This window comes from Lepidothrix coronata, unplaced genomic scaffold (genome assembly GCF_001604755.1).
Source record: "Lepidothrix coronata isolate B3197 unplaced genomic scaffold, Lepidothrix_coronata-1.0 Scaffold59, whole genome shotgun sequence".
NCBI lineage: Eukaryota > Metazoa > Chordata > Aves > Passeriformes > Pipridae > Lepidothrix > Lepidothrix coronata.
The window spans coordinates 2,369,325-2,382,984 of record NW_016690239.1 but is presented as its reverse complement, the minus strand read 5'-3'; positions in this window follow the sequence as shown (position 1 = coordinate 2,382,984).

The window sequence follows — 13,660 nt, the reverse complement described above, 5'->3', positions numbered from 1 at the left end:
CTAAAACTAAAAAGATATGGTTTATTTATATCCAAATCAATGACCTTAATCAGAGATTAAGGTAATATGTAATGTATTGCTCAATGAGATTTGCCACCATGACTCAACTGTAAGGAGTTGCCCTTGTTATAGACCATTTTATTCAGGAGGATGTGATATGATGTTGACTACATCTGTCTGTCTACTTTAGATTGTTGCTCAGGGGCCACTAAAGATGAGGAATGGCTAGCTTGAACATTACACCGATTTGATTTGCACTGTTTTCTTCTTCCAAGACATACACAGTTCTTAACTTCATGCTAAATCATCAAGCATTTGGCTGTAACAGACATTTACACCATGCTGTACCTGTGCTATCAGCAATCACATTAATTGGAATGCAAACCAATCAGCAATCACATTTGGACAGGCTGCAAACAAGGCTCCATGAGAGAAACATGTGCACAGTTCAGATCATTAGCCACACACTTTCTGTACAATAAGGGACTGACTGTGCCTCCTGAACTTCTCAGCCTACATCAAGATGTATGAATGTGTGAAGCACCTGAGGGAGAAGAAAGGAACAACACTGTAGTGCAAAGAAAATTCCCTGACATTCTGGAAGAGTTATAAATATGTGTGTGAAGGACATTCAGAAGTGAAATAACCTTGGCTACCATTTTCACACCCATGTAGGTATTTCCAGAAGAAGGATAGTGATGAGTATGGGAACAACGATGAACTGAAATGACAAAGTGTCAATAAACCCTCAAATTTGGCTTTTTAAAGGTCAGAAAGTTTTTAACATTAGAACTTTGAAGGACTGGAAAATAGTATAGCACACACCATAAATCTTCTAGTGGACGCCTGCAGAAAGCTATAAAAAAAAAATCTGTATTACAACATACATATGATTGAATTTAAATGAATCATCATTTTATAGCAGCCATGACATGAAATCTCCATCTTCCTCTGGAATTGAAGGTTAAGAATGATACATTATTTTACATTGTCCTGATCCTCATATAGAATTCTGAAAACAGTATCAAGGAAAACAGAAAAATAAAGCAGACATATTAAAAAGTTTGTATGATAACAGGGGAACCATTGTTCTGTTATACAGAACATTTTTCTGTTATATATACTTAGTGAACTGGAAAAAAACTGCCATAAATTAGCACTATCCTTCATTTCGTTAGTGTAACAATCAAGACTGCCTTGCTTTGGCTGTTGTAGCTTTATATATAACATACCTAAAAAATATATTGAAAGATTTTAGAGCTAGAAGTAATTTTGATTTTATTTTTAAAGTGACTAGCTCAAGTTTTAGTTTCATCCTTCAGTTGGTTGTTTCACAATATGGCACCAAGACTTTAAACACAATTCTGAGAAACTAAAAAAAAAAACCATAATGAAGAATCTTATGGCTCTATGAGCTTTAAATTCTTCTGGCTGGAGGTATATCTGGTCACTAGAAACATTGCTAAACTTTCCTACATCAGGAAATTTAATATGCCAGCTGACTTCTATTTTTCCTGTGCTAAATCAATAGTCATACATATTGCAATTAATAATATTCCCATGGCATTGGTAACCAACTTTTTGCAAAATAATGGAGGCTGATCCCACTCTGAATAACAAGTGTATGATGTCTACAATATGCATGATTTAGGAAGTAACTATTTTTCAATTAAATAAAAAATTAATTATACCATTGTATTTGGATAAAAAAAGTTTTACTGAATGTATGAATTGTAAAACCATTGTATTCATAGCACAGGAGAGTAAAGGGAGAAAAGATTATTGTGTTGCTGGCCTTTTAGAATGGAATTTAGGGACTATGGTCCATTTTCTGATTTTAACACTGAAATCTGATGTCCCTTGGGACACCTTCTTGTAATCTCTGCACCTAGCACCCTTTCTTGCTTGACATCAAGCTAAACTGATATGCTTTAGGGTCTCAGTTCTAACACTTTAAAGGTATTTTTGTGCTCAGGGTACAATAATAATACCATCAGTGTCAGAAAATCTGCACTGTCTTCTCTTGATTACGTGTCCCAGATGACAACAGATGATCTAGTAGGTATGTGAACCTAAACCTTGCAAGGGAATAGTGTCAAAACTTTTCTGTTCAGAGAGGATGTTTACCCTAAAACTGATAACACAAACAGGAAACTAATAATGACAGTTTACTTAAGGCTCCTTTACCCTGATTAAACAGTAGCCTGGGGATTATGAAGAAATTGTCCAGAAAACAAAGTGTCATCTTGAAAAGAGGCATGAGTGCAAAAGGGAGGGACTCACACCTTGGGGATTAGTTATATAAGTGTGTTACAAATTTGGTGTTTATTTTTTGTGTGTCTCATGTTACTTACCTGATTCAATGCTGAATGTGTAGTTCAGAATAACTGCACATATCCTGGGTAATTATGTGTCATTAGTAAATCAATAAACTCCTTCCATCCTAATTCCCACTGTTTCCCTGCACCATGCCCAGTGGTATTGACCCTTACAAAACCAGCAAAAATGACAAAGACACAGAAGGCTCAAACTAAGAATAAAATTCTTAAGAATCAAAGTACAAGGGGGAATATTTCTTTTGTAAGTTACAACCAGTTGCACTTGCACAGCTAAGATATGCTGTTGATAAAGATTACTGTAAAACTTCTTTTTGTTAGCTGAGATATGCCATCAACTAGCAGTCATGAGAGCATAAGAACTGTCTTTCATCTCATGTGGAATTTTTATGTCAATTTAGTTTTTTAGAGTATGAGCCAGTGATAGCTGGGATAATATAAATCACTGATATAAGTATTTGCATACTAGTTCTTTGGTTTTGTTGGGTGTGAAGCTGAGTCAAAACTGAAAGCTCTGAGGTTTTTTTTTCACTCTCAAAATTTAGCAAAAGCTTTTGAAAAAATTTTCCGTAGGAATTTTGGGCATTTCTATTCTAGCAACCACAAATATTATCTTTTCTGAAAAATACTAATGTTTTGATTTTGTTTTAGGAGAGCTGGAATGAGTGAAGGCCTACGGTAGAAAGAATAAAAATCATCAACATGTCTGCAATAGCTCAATCACAGTAACTGTTAAATAAACTTGAGAGAAAAGCCAAATTTCCTGAGCTGAAAAGTCCATAGCAATCAAAAAAAAGCCTGCTACACCCCAAACTTAATCACAGCTAGTGGCAACAGCAAGAACCACTGCGAGCGGTTATGACCACTAATGACCATGGATAGAAAAATGTATTGCAGTAGAACTGAAATGTGTGCATGGAGGCAAATGTCTTGCAGTATCCACTGCTACTGTGTCCCTCTCATTCTCTTTTGTATTGGAAGGAGAACACATGGCAAGTTTTGTTTAATACCAAGACCAAATTCTACATCAGTACACATGTATTGTATTTTTTACCCACCAGTTAACCCAATGCTGCAAAGTGCGTAGCTTCTATTGGACAATACATGTGTGAATCTGGGGTATTCAACTCATTGTATCTTCTGGGGCTCATATCATTCAGGGAAGTAATAGGCCCTACTTATAACAAACCTGGCAGTTTAAAAAGATATGACACTAAGGACCCAGTGACTTCAGTCACCTGAGAATTGCAATACATAATCACCATGAAATGCTCAGCCTGACATGTCCACTTAATATAAAAGTGAACAGATAAAAAAGGATAAGTTATAGTTCCACACATTTGTTAGACTCGAGTGGTTCACTCGCATTGGATCATCAGGATGTACCAGTTAATTCTGTTTGTCTGAAAATCTTATTAACAGTGTACAATGCTTTTCCTGTTTTTTCTTTTTTTGTGTAAGGCTGGGTCATAATAAGGTCTTATATAAAAATAACCTCTTCTTATTCATTAGATTTGTTTCCATGTTTAACTCATCTATGTAATAATATATATGATTAAGTAGGATGTGCTTGTAATAATCGCTGTGCTCCAGGCAGCACAATTTGTCAAGGCAATAAGAGTGAACAAGCTGGAATATACCCCTGCTCACACCTCATCAGCAGATTGTTTCCTGCAGCTCAGTCCCTGGACGAGTGCTAGATGGGAGCAAATCCACTGAGGGCAATCAAAATGCACAGGTATTACTCAAGGCAGAAAACGAAAAAAAATGTGGCTGCCCAGACCTCTAACATCAACATTTAGCCTAATGTGACCTGCATTAGTGGAGTTGATGTATAGGAGGAAAACAGCCACACAGACCTTCAAGGTCCAGCAATGATTTTTCCAGGGTAATACTTGGTCAAAAATACAATTAAATTCATATCCCATAAAACTAAATAATTATGTTTGGAATTACTGTACAAAATATATGGATACTCTGTTACCAGACACTTTGTATTATGACTGTATTAGTTCAGGATTATAATTTATAAAGACAATTTAATTTTATTTTATTTTGTTTTTTCTTGTCAAGCAACTGGTTCAGAGCCTCACATATGTGTATCACCACGTCTCATTTAAGCTGGCATCATAACTGATGGTCATATTCATCCATGATGTGAGCCTGTTATGAATATGAATTTTTCCTTGTATGCTCTGCACCTTTTGGGGAAGAAACTAAGTATAATTTTTATTGATGTATTTTAAATTAGTAGACTGAGAAGTTAATTTCAACTAATTTTTTTTCCAGAAGCTTTTACTAAGTTCAAGACCTTACACTGAATTCCTCTCAGATAAATTTCTTCCCTTGTGTTCCATTTCACTAAAGTGAGAGATTCCATTTTATGGTAAGATAACTAATTTAGAAATTTATTTAGCTATCTGTAACTCCCTAAATGAATCCAGCATTTTCTTTGCTCTATTTCTTATTAATCTAAAGGCCAGATGCATTATCTCACTTCCAGTTCCATTGAAATGAGAAAGAAGATTACTTTTTTTTAATTCCCATTTGCCATCAGTGCAGTAGTCCTGGGGCATTAGAAGTCCAGCTTCCCATTTATTTTTTGTACTCTGATTATTGCCCACAGTTTGGAAACAACTGCAATACCCAGTGCTGCAATATGGATCCCCATTCAAGTATTGACTACCTTGGACTCAATTACCATTTTGACAAAATTAAATTGGCAATGTCGAGTTTTGGGTTTTATTTGAGAGTAGTGAAAATAAAGTGATTTTTTTCTGCTCAAAACTAGGGAAATCTTATAAGGATTTATGTTGAGCTAAAAGACTAGCCCTTAGATTACAATGTTTGGAATCAGAGCTGCTTGAGTTATTAACATTAAAATGCATTACGAATGAGTCTTGAAAGCCTGGCTCTGCCTGGGGCCAGTACTTCAGGATTCCTCCCAGAGTTTTTGTCCTGTACAGGGATCTCATTACTTCCTGGCACATCTGCAAGGATGGAAATGGAAAATACTCACTTTTGCAGTTGTTGTTTAAATTACACTTGGACTTTTGAGCCTGATAGAGAATCAGACACTTCTCTCTCCTGGTGTTTCTACCCACATTTCTCTGGTGTGCATTCCTGTCCATACTCCCACTTTAACTTGCTCACCTCCTGCAAAACTCTTCTAAATCCTGGAAGCTCTTGTTAGCACTCCAGAAATAAAGTTATGTTTTGCAGTTTGTAAATAAAACAAAGGAAATTAACTTACAGCTATAATAGACTCAGTTACAGCTGCTCCATGGTAACAGATGAGCAGATAGGAGCTTCCTTTGCCCATGTTTCAATTCAGATAGACATGAGGTAGCTGGGTATGTGATGCAGGGTGCTTGCAACACACCAAGCTGAGGCTATGCTGACTTGATGTTAGGAGATCACTCAATATATGGATTTAAAAAAAAACTACAGTGTTTTCTTTCATGTGTGCATTTTAAATTGTTTTCTTGAGGTTTTAGAGTATTTCAGTGTTTCCCTTGCTGTATTCACAAGTATTTCACAAGAATAACTTATGGTTTTGTCTTCACTTGTGTTACTGTCCATTCAGCCCTACGAAGAAGCCTAAGGACATATGAAATTTCACATTGGGAATTTTATCTAACTGAGCATTTCTATGCTATTTAATACTGAAAAACAGAGAAAAGAAACTGTAAGTAGGTGGGAAATTCACCTCCATCTCTTTCTACTGGAAAAGACGAGTTTTGTTGTGCTTTCTCTGTGCATGGTTGCTCTGCTTCCTGTTGTTCTCTTTTCCCACTGCTATGCCAATAAAGTTGATACTAGAAACACACCAGGAATTCAGATCTTGCCGTGGCAAATCCTAATTGTTGTGAACAGGAACTGGAGTTTGCATGACCATTTATCATGGGTTTATCAATGATGAAGTGGGGAGAGCTTAACTTCCACCAGTAAAACCACTACCACTAGAAATGATGGTGTGTGGGAAGAGCACATTTTATGCATTCTAGGTTTCGGTCTCTGTTGTGACAAGAGCAGAGGTGGCAAATGGCCTCTGTTGTGCTGTACCTGTGAGGGAGGCAAACTAGTGGCTTGTATCCCCTTCCCCTGAAGCCCAGCCTCTTGCCTTTGCCCACATCAGTTACCAGCTGTCAGCTGTTTCCCTTGTCAAGCTTCCTGTGAGCAGCTCACCAACTGGCAGTCACTGTGAGGATGTGCTCATTTCCAGAGCAACCTGCTCCTTCATTGATGTTTGTTTGAACAACCATCAGGTCAGAAATTCCCTGTGTAAGCTGGATTTCTGTTTTCCCTTTTAATGCAGAGATCTTTATTGGTTACTGGCACTGTTCTTCTGTAAGAGATTGTGTCTCTGCCAAAGTCATATATGAGCATGACACAAATTATCATCCTGAATGAAGTTGTGTATTGCATTACATAACCCCTTAAAGGAAAAAGAAAGAGTAGCAGCTAAAGCAGCACTTATATTTACGAGCACTATTTCATGGTATTAGTTCCACTTAGGCTGTAATGTTTCTCTGATACAGATGCTTAATCTGCTTTTTATTTTCAAGAAAGCCATGCTAATGTCACTCAATAATTCTCATTTCAAATCTACCAGCATACGCTGCCCAGTCCTTTGGATAATCATTGTGTTAAATATTTTTTCATAAATCTTTCCTTTCAGGTGCTTTATAATATTAGCTGTGATTTCTTTTTTTTGATTTGATTGGAGTTTTTGTTGCAAATGGACTTCAACAAGACTGGCTGCCGTGTAGAGGCAGAGGGAAATCCATCCTGCAGGTTGCCATAGCTGCTGTATCTGCTCTAAAGGAAGAAAGCAGCAAATAGCACAATGTGTAAACTGATCTGGGTATTCACAGGTTTCAATATCATGTCTGGATGTACCGTTAATCTCCTCTTTCTCTGCAGGTGGGCATCCCTTTGCCTCCCTAGGAGGTGCCAGTCAGCTGAAGGACTCCGTTTTTGGGGACTTCAGTACCTGATGACTCTTAATGGTTTCCATACCCCAATTTAATGTGAGTAGGAGGAAACTAAACCTTTGACACAAATATAGCCATTATTGGATTTAACTTCTCAATGATGCTCTTAATTCAGTCATTTGGTCAGTGGGTTGATTAACGAAGAAAACTTCTTGCCAGTGTATTTAAATATCACTCACTTTTTGTCCTCCTTCCTCTGAAATTTTTTAGCAACAAGTGTAAAATGACACCTGTATTTTGGATTTTTACCTATAAGGATTTTTTAGGATTTGTATGCCACCGATAAATGTTTACTTAAAATATTTGAAACATTTGCAGTAGATTTAGTGTTGCTATCAAAGATTAAATAAATATAGAATATTATTTTCAAAACATCTGAAATGCTTTCACTGATAATAAACAACAGAATAGAGTGACATCCTACAGGATGGGAAACATCTCTTGCCTTCAGCAAGGGAAATACTAATGCTATCACACACTAATCCAGGTAGACATTCATATTCTGAAACTCAGTGAAAAAGGTTTGCCTTCTTTGGGCTGCTGACTATGATTATAACTTCATAGAAAATGACTCCTTTATTCAGATCAAATGTACTGACCTCTGTTTAACACTCAGAATCATTACACAACAATTTTCTTGAAAATATTTGGGTTTTATTAGATATGGTGAGGAGTATTGTTTTTCTCCTCCTATGTGTTGCTCATTCTTTTCCCATTATCTTATGTAACAATTGACATTCATTTGCAGGACCTCAGCCAGCTCTCTACATGCTGTACAACTATTAATATCCACTGCAGGAGGAAAGAAGGATCAAAAACACAGGGCTCAGAGTTTCTCTCAAAGCCAAAGCATCATTGCTTATTCAATAGAGAGACAACTGATAGAACTTTTACTAAAACAACTGTGTCTATAAAAATTGGGTTTGTGTATGCATTATCTTAGCAGTGGAAAAGCTGACAGATTTCTAATCTGCAATAGGCAGTGGCTGGAGAGAAGATATAGACTAGACAAATAAAACTCCATACATCGTTTAGTTCCCAAAGTACAAGGTGACTGTGTTAAACCATTAGAATAGATGACAGCTAGAGTAGTCTCCACAAAGCACTTCATTGCTTCTGCAGTGAAGGGTTCATCTGATTTCATTACTGTCTTGCTCAGGATTTCCTGTTCTGCAGCAGAGAGGAAAGTTTGGCTTTTCTTTGTGTGTTTATGTCTGTGTGTTCTTTATTCCTAGTGATGCTCATCACAGGTACCTCAGCATCCTGCAGTAATGCTTTACCTGTCCTCACTCCTAAGGCATCTAGCACGTCAGAGAACAGTGTACAGTGACGCAGAGCTTTTCCACATCAACTCCAGGAATTAAATTCCCAAGAAAACGTTCTCAAGCGAATGTATACCTAAATCCATATACTGGTGGACCAGATTCCTGACGATGAGGTTGAAAAAATGACATAACAGAAAGGGGCAAGAGTGTTTTATGTCCAGTATGTCGCTAGTAAAATAGCAGTGTATGTCTGAAAATCCATCTTACTGATTGTGGGAATCCAACATCCTCGATTTAAGTGTATAGAGGCAAAGACACAACCTGAGACTCCTTGTTACTTCTGTAAGTTCAAATGACACCTCTAGATGAGAATCCAGTGCCCAGCACACTTTTATCCCTTAACAGAGACCTTTAGTTGGGCACTGACTAATCCCATGCTATGGTCACTCACTCCTTTGGGGCCACAGAATCTTGCATCTTTTCTGCACCAGAGTCATGGACATCTTCTAAAAAAGGGTTTGAGGAAACTTAATGTGTATACCACTATTTGGGGTCTCTCCTGGATAACAAGACTTTACATGCCTCTCCAACCAAGCACTGCATCTATAACCTCATGGTCGAATGATCAAACTGCTAATCTTAGTCCCTAAGAGGGGTCAAACATCTCCATTATCACTAAATGTAGGTGGAGGAAGTTTCCAAGCCCTCCACCGTGAACATTGCTCTTGGCAACTGCTAAAGATATGTTACGAGCTCCTCATGGTTCTATCCCTTAAAGTCACTGCTGTGTAGGATAACTCAGCCAATGCTGGTCATCTGTGTCAAGCATATTTACATACCAAAGTCACTTCAGGAAAAATTACAAGAAAATTTACATCCTTAGCTAAATTTTTGGATGTCTGATCTTATCTAATAGATTGCAATCTCTCTCCAGGTTCCCTGTCATGTCTGGTTGCCTCTAGGCATAAATCTGCAGGCCAAGACGACCCCTGAGCACTTGTCACCTTTCACTGATATGCTCACCCACACTTTGGAGGAGTAGTACAGAGTACTTGGAGATCTGTCAGGCAACCCTCTCAGAATGCACAGTGGTGCTGCAGAGATACAGAGTGAAATGACTTGTGTCATCTTTTCCGGTAACAGGGTGCTCTTGCTCTGAGAAAACACTTGAAATGCAAAATGCATGGTTGACAGCAACTGGAAGGAGTGTGAGAGGGTGCAAACATGTGTGTGTGTTCATGGCTGCAGGGGGCCGTCATGAACAGAGCAAAGGCCATGCTAACTCCGCAGCAATGCCCTGGGGGGGCTGCTGAGGAGATCCTTTGCTCATGCTCGGCATTAAGGCAGAGGCTGCCACAAAGTCACCCCTTTTTCTGGAGCATGTAAGCCTTAGTGAGATGCCCACTGCCTCTTTGCTTTCCAAGCAGGAATGGCACCTGCAGTCCTTCAAGCATCCCCTGCCCTGCCCTCATTCTGTTCACATCCTTCCCACAGCCCTTGCTGGAGCCCTTTGTGGCCTGGGTGAGGCGCCAGGCTGGGAGCCAGTGAGCGTTGGAGGTGATTTCATCCAGTGACAGCACAGCTATGCATGGCTTATGTTTTACAGAGTTAGTTATTTTCAGTCACACTCTGTAACCTACACTGCCAGACTCATCTCTCTAGGAAGAGGATTCCTTCTGGAAACAGGCCATTGTGAAAATGCCCACATATCTATGAAAGGCACACCATTTTGTTTTGGAAAGCTTCATCTTGTCACTAAAACAGGGGTGTGTAGTTGTGATGCAATCCTGATGTCCTCATAGGCAAGGCAGAGCTGGAAATTTTTAAGGTGAAAAGCTTAGATAAAGGACACCATGGCTGATGTGTACTCAAATATGAAAATCAGATTACAGTATTTGTTGGTACCTCCCAAAACAAAATTTAAAACTCTTATTGAAGAAAAAAAAATGATCTAGTAACAAAACCAGCAGTCCAAACAAATTGGACAGCCAAAAGTGGTATTTTTTACTAATAGCTTCTAAATGTCTGAGGAAACATTGTGCCATCCAAACAGTCAATAAATGAAATTTCTTTCAAGCTAACATTAGCAATTAATAGCACTTTTTGTTTTTCAAGTGAGAGCTATGCCAAAGGAAATAATGCAAACTGCATGGGAAGAGTTTAATTAACATCCCTGAACGCTATCTTCCCAAAGAGACTACAGAGACAACAGGCATCTATATTAATTAATTGAGTAAAATTATCTGCTTGGTTAAATGGATGTAATTAAGAGTAATGTCTTGAGGTCTGTCTTCTAAAGTCCTTCTGCTGCTTTAAAAAAATTAGCTGGGACAACTTTTCCTCTGAAGAAACCAGTAGTTTGTTTGACCAAAATGTCTAAACAAAAAGTTTCCAAGAGACTCAGCATTTAGCTTGCTGACTCATGTGGACAGAATTCAGTCAATAACAGGAAAATCTACCTTCAGATAGTTCTGTGAACAAGAACCCGCATACAGAGGAAAAATAAAGGGGAGCTTTTTTCAGATTGAGGCTTATTTTGAGTGACACTGAAAGTAGTCATGTTGACACATCATTCAGGGTTTAGAGGAGTGCAAGAAAACAAAGTAGTGAAAATGTAGAGTTAGGTCAGAGGTGAAGAACTGAGGAATCAAAAAGTGAGGCAGGCGATAGGTATTGAAAACTCTCACAAGAGAGAGAATTGTGTTGAAATGCATGAAATGTCCTGAGAAAGACTGTGGAGTCAGCATGAGACCCACTAAAAAGAGCTGTGCACAGGAGATCAACCATTCTGGCTGGGAAAGAACTGTGTCGGGAGATAAGACTCTTTGCCTTGTCAGGTGGATACTTTATTCTACTTGGCATCCTCAAATGTTTTTTTCTCCATAAAAAAATTAAAAAGTCAAGAAAATCTCCTAAGTTTTGACAATAAACTGATAGTTAAAGGACAGCTTTAGATTTATGATATTGTTTAAATCAAGTCCAATCAGTCCACAGACTTGAATATTTTATGAGTTCTCCAGCAGCAGGGATACTGGCTGCTCTGGATAAAATTAAACTCATTTGTTCCTTTCAGTTCCATGCAAGCTGCATGCTGCTTTGCCATATTTGACTTCTGACAAAACACTACTAGCACACTGTTCCACCTCAAAATGCTACCTGCGGTTCAAGCTTCTTTTCCCTGATGAGTGACACAAACCATCCATGAGATAAACTATGGAGTCCTGTAGATTTAGACAGAAGTCAGTGGTTCTGATGATACTTCTGATTTTTAAATGATGGAGATGGACATGAAGGAAGACTTCATGTGTTCTCATTCAGTGCCACTGGCACACAGTACCAATGGTCTCAAGGCTGTACATAAGGTTTCTTGCTGTACCTCTGGAGCATCTGGGAGTATCGACACCCTTCCCTTCACTTCTGCATTTTTCCCTTCCCCTTCTCCTTCTCCAAAAAATCCAACACTCAAACCCAACTTAGCATTACATCCATAATGAAAAGTAGTGGCAGGTGTCAGTTCCTGAAATCTCTGTCTAAAAAGTGACAATTAAGGTTAATGCTGCATTGTTGGTCAGTAACATTTAATTCTGGAGTTTTTTTAGGCTTCAAGCTTCAAGCATTTCTCTGCAAGAAGGCAGAGGAACATGTGTAAGAATTCCAATGATCTTACTGTGGACAACAGTGCTTGCTGCTATTCTTTCTCATCACTGGAAGCAATAAATTCCCTGAAAGCAAAACTGTTGATCCAGGCCAAATTTGTGCTGTGTTCCAGTTCTTCTTCTAATGGCTAATACTGTGGTCATAGGCACTATGATTTTCTGCAGCTGAGATATCTTCTAGGTGAATGCCTAATCTTTTATACAAAGCTTCACTGCTAGTGTCTGAAAATAATAACGTAGCCATTGCTTTCTCCACTGTATGCACCCAAAATGAAATTTCCCTTTGATGATCTTGAGCTGAAACATGATCCAACATGGGGTACTGAATGCTCTATTCACCCACCCACTTTGTGAAAAACTGCCAGCTCCTGACAAATGCTTGTAGAATCTTATTTATAGATTCTCTACAAATAAAATAATGGATGTTGCAATTTACAGTTTCTTTTTCTTATTCAAGAGGTTATCTAAGAGAATATAGAAATATTCTCATGTTTCCCTTGGAAGACTTCTTACTCTTCTGTAAAGAAAATCTCTTCCCTGCTCACTGGCAAACGAGATCATCACTTCCTTTTCCATTGCTTCCACAGTTGGATGGCAAACTAGTGCTTCAAGTACTCAGCTGTCTCAGATACTAGTGTAATGAGTTTTTTAGAATTTGAGCTCTGTTGACCACGGAAAAATGGTGAAATTTGCAAAGTCAAATATTCTGTTCAGCTAGGCTTCCACAATTTTTAAAATACAGTGATGTATTATCTTTTCCCCCAGAATTCCAGCACACACACTATTTGTAAAAATGAACTTGATCTGAAGGTAACTTATAACGGTGCACTAAAGTAGGTTTATACTTACAAGATATCTATGTCATTTGTAGCAGAAGCTGTAGAGAATGAGAAAAGCAATCATATGAAAAGAAAGAACTGTATCACACTGGTGTTCTCTGGAAAATTGACTCCCTTCACAGGAATGCTTAGAACAGAAATAAAACTAGGTGTATGCATCCCTTGAGTATAATAATGTTGATGGGTAAAGAAGAAAAGACCATGAAAAAAAAGAAGTCTTCTGAGCAGGGTTTGGATGATGTTATGTAACAAAGTGCAATAAAACTTGAGCAAGGAGGAGAAAAATATGGAATAGCTGCTTGTTATGAACAATCTCTGTTCTCTTTCTCCAATACGTCATAGGACATGCTGAGAAATGGTGGACAATTAAATAAGATGGCATCATTATATGTATGCACATGGGAGCGAAACTACAATTCTACTTCTTCAGCAGTTCCAGAATTTTTAACATCTGAATAGAATTTTGCAAATGTTAGGGTCTTTTTTTCCAACAATTTCTGTGTGAGATACATGTATCCGATCTAGTGTTTCATCTTAATGAGATTTAAAAGCTACTTAGTAATGTGT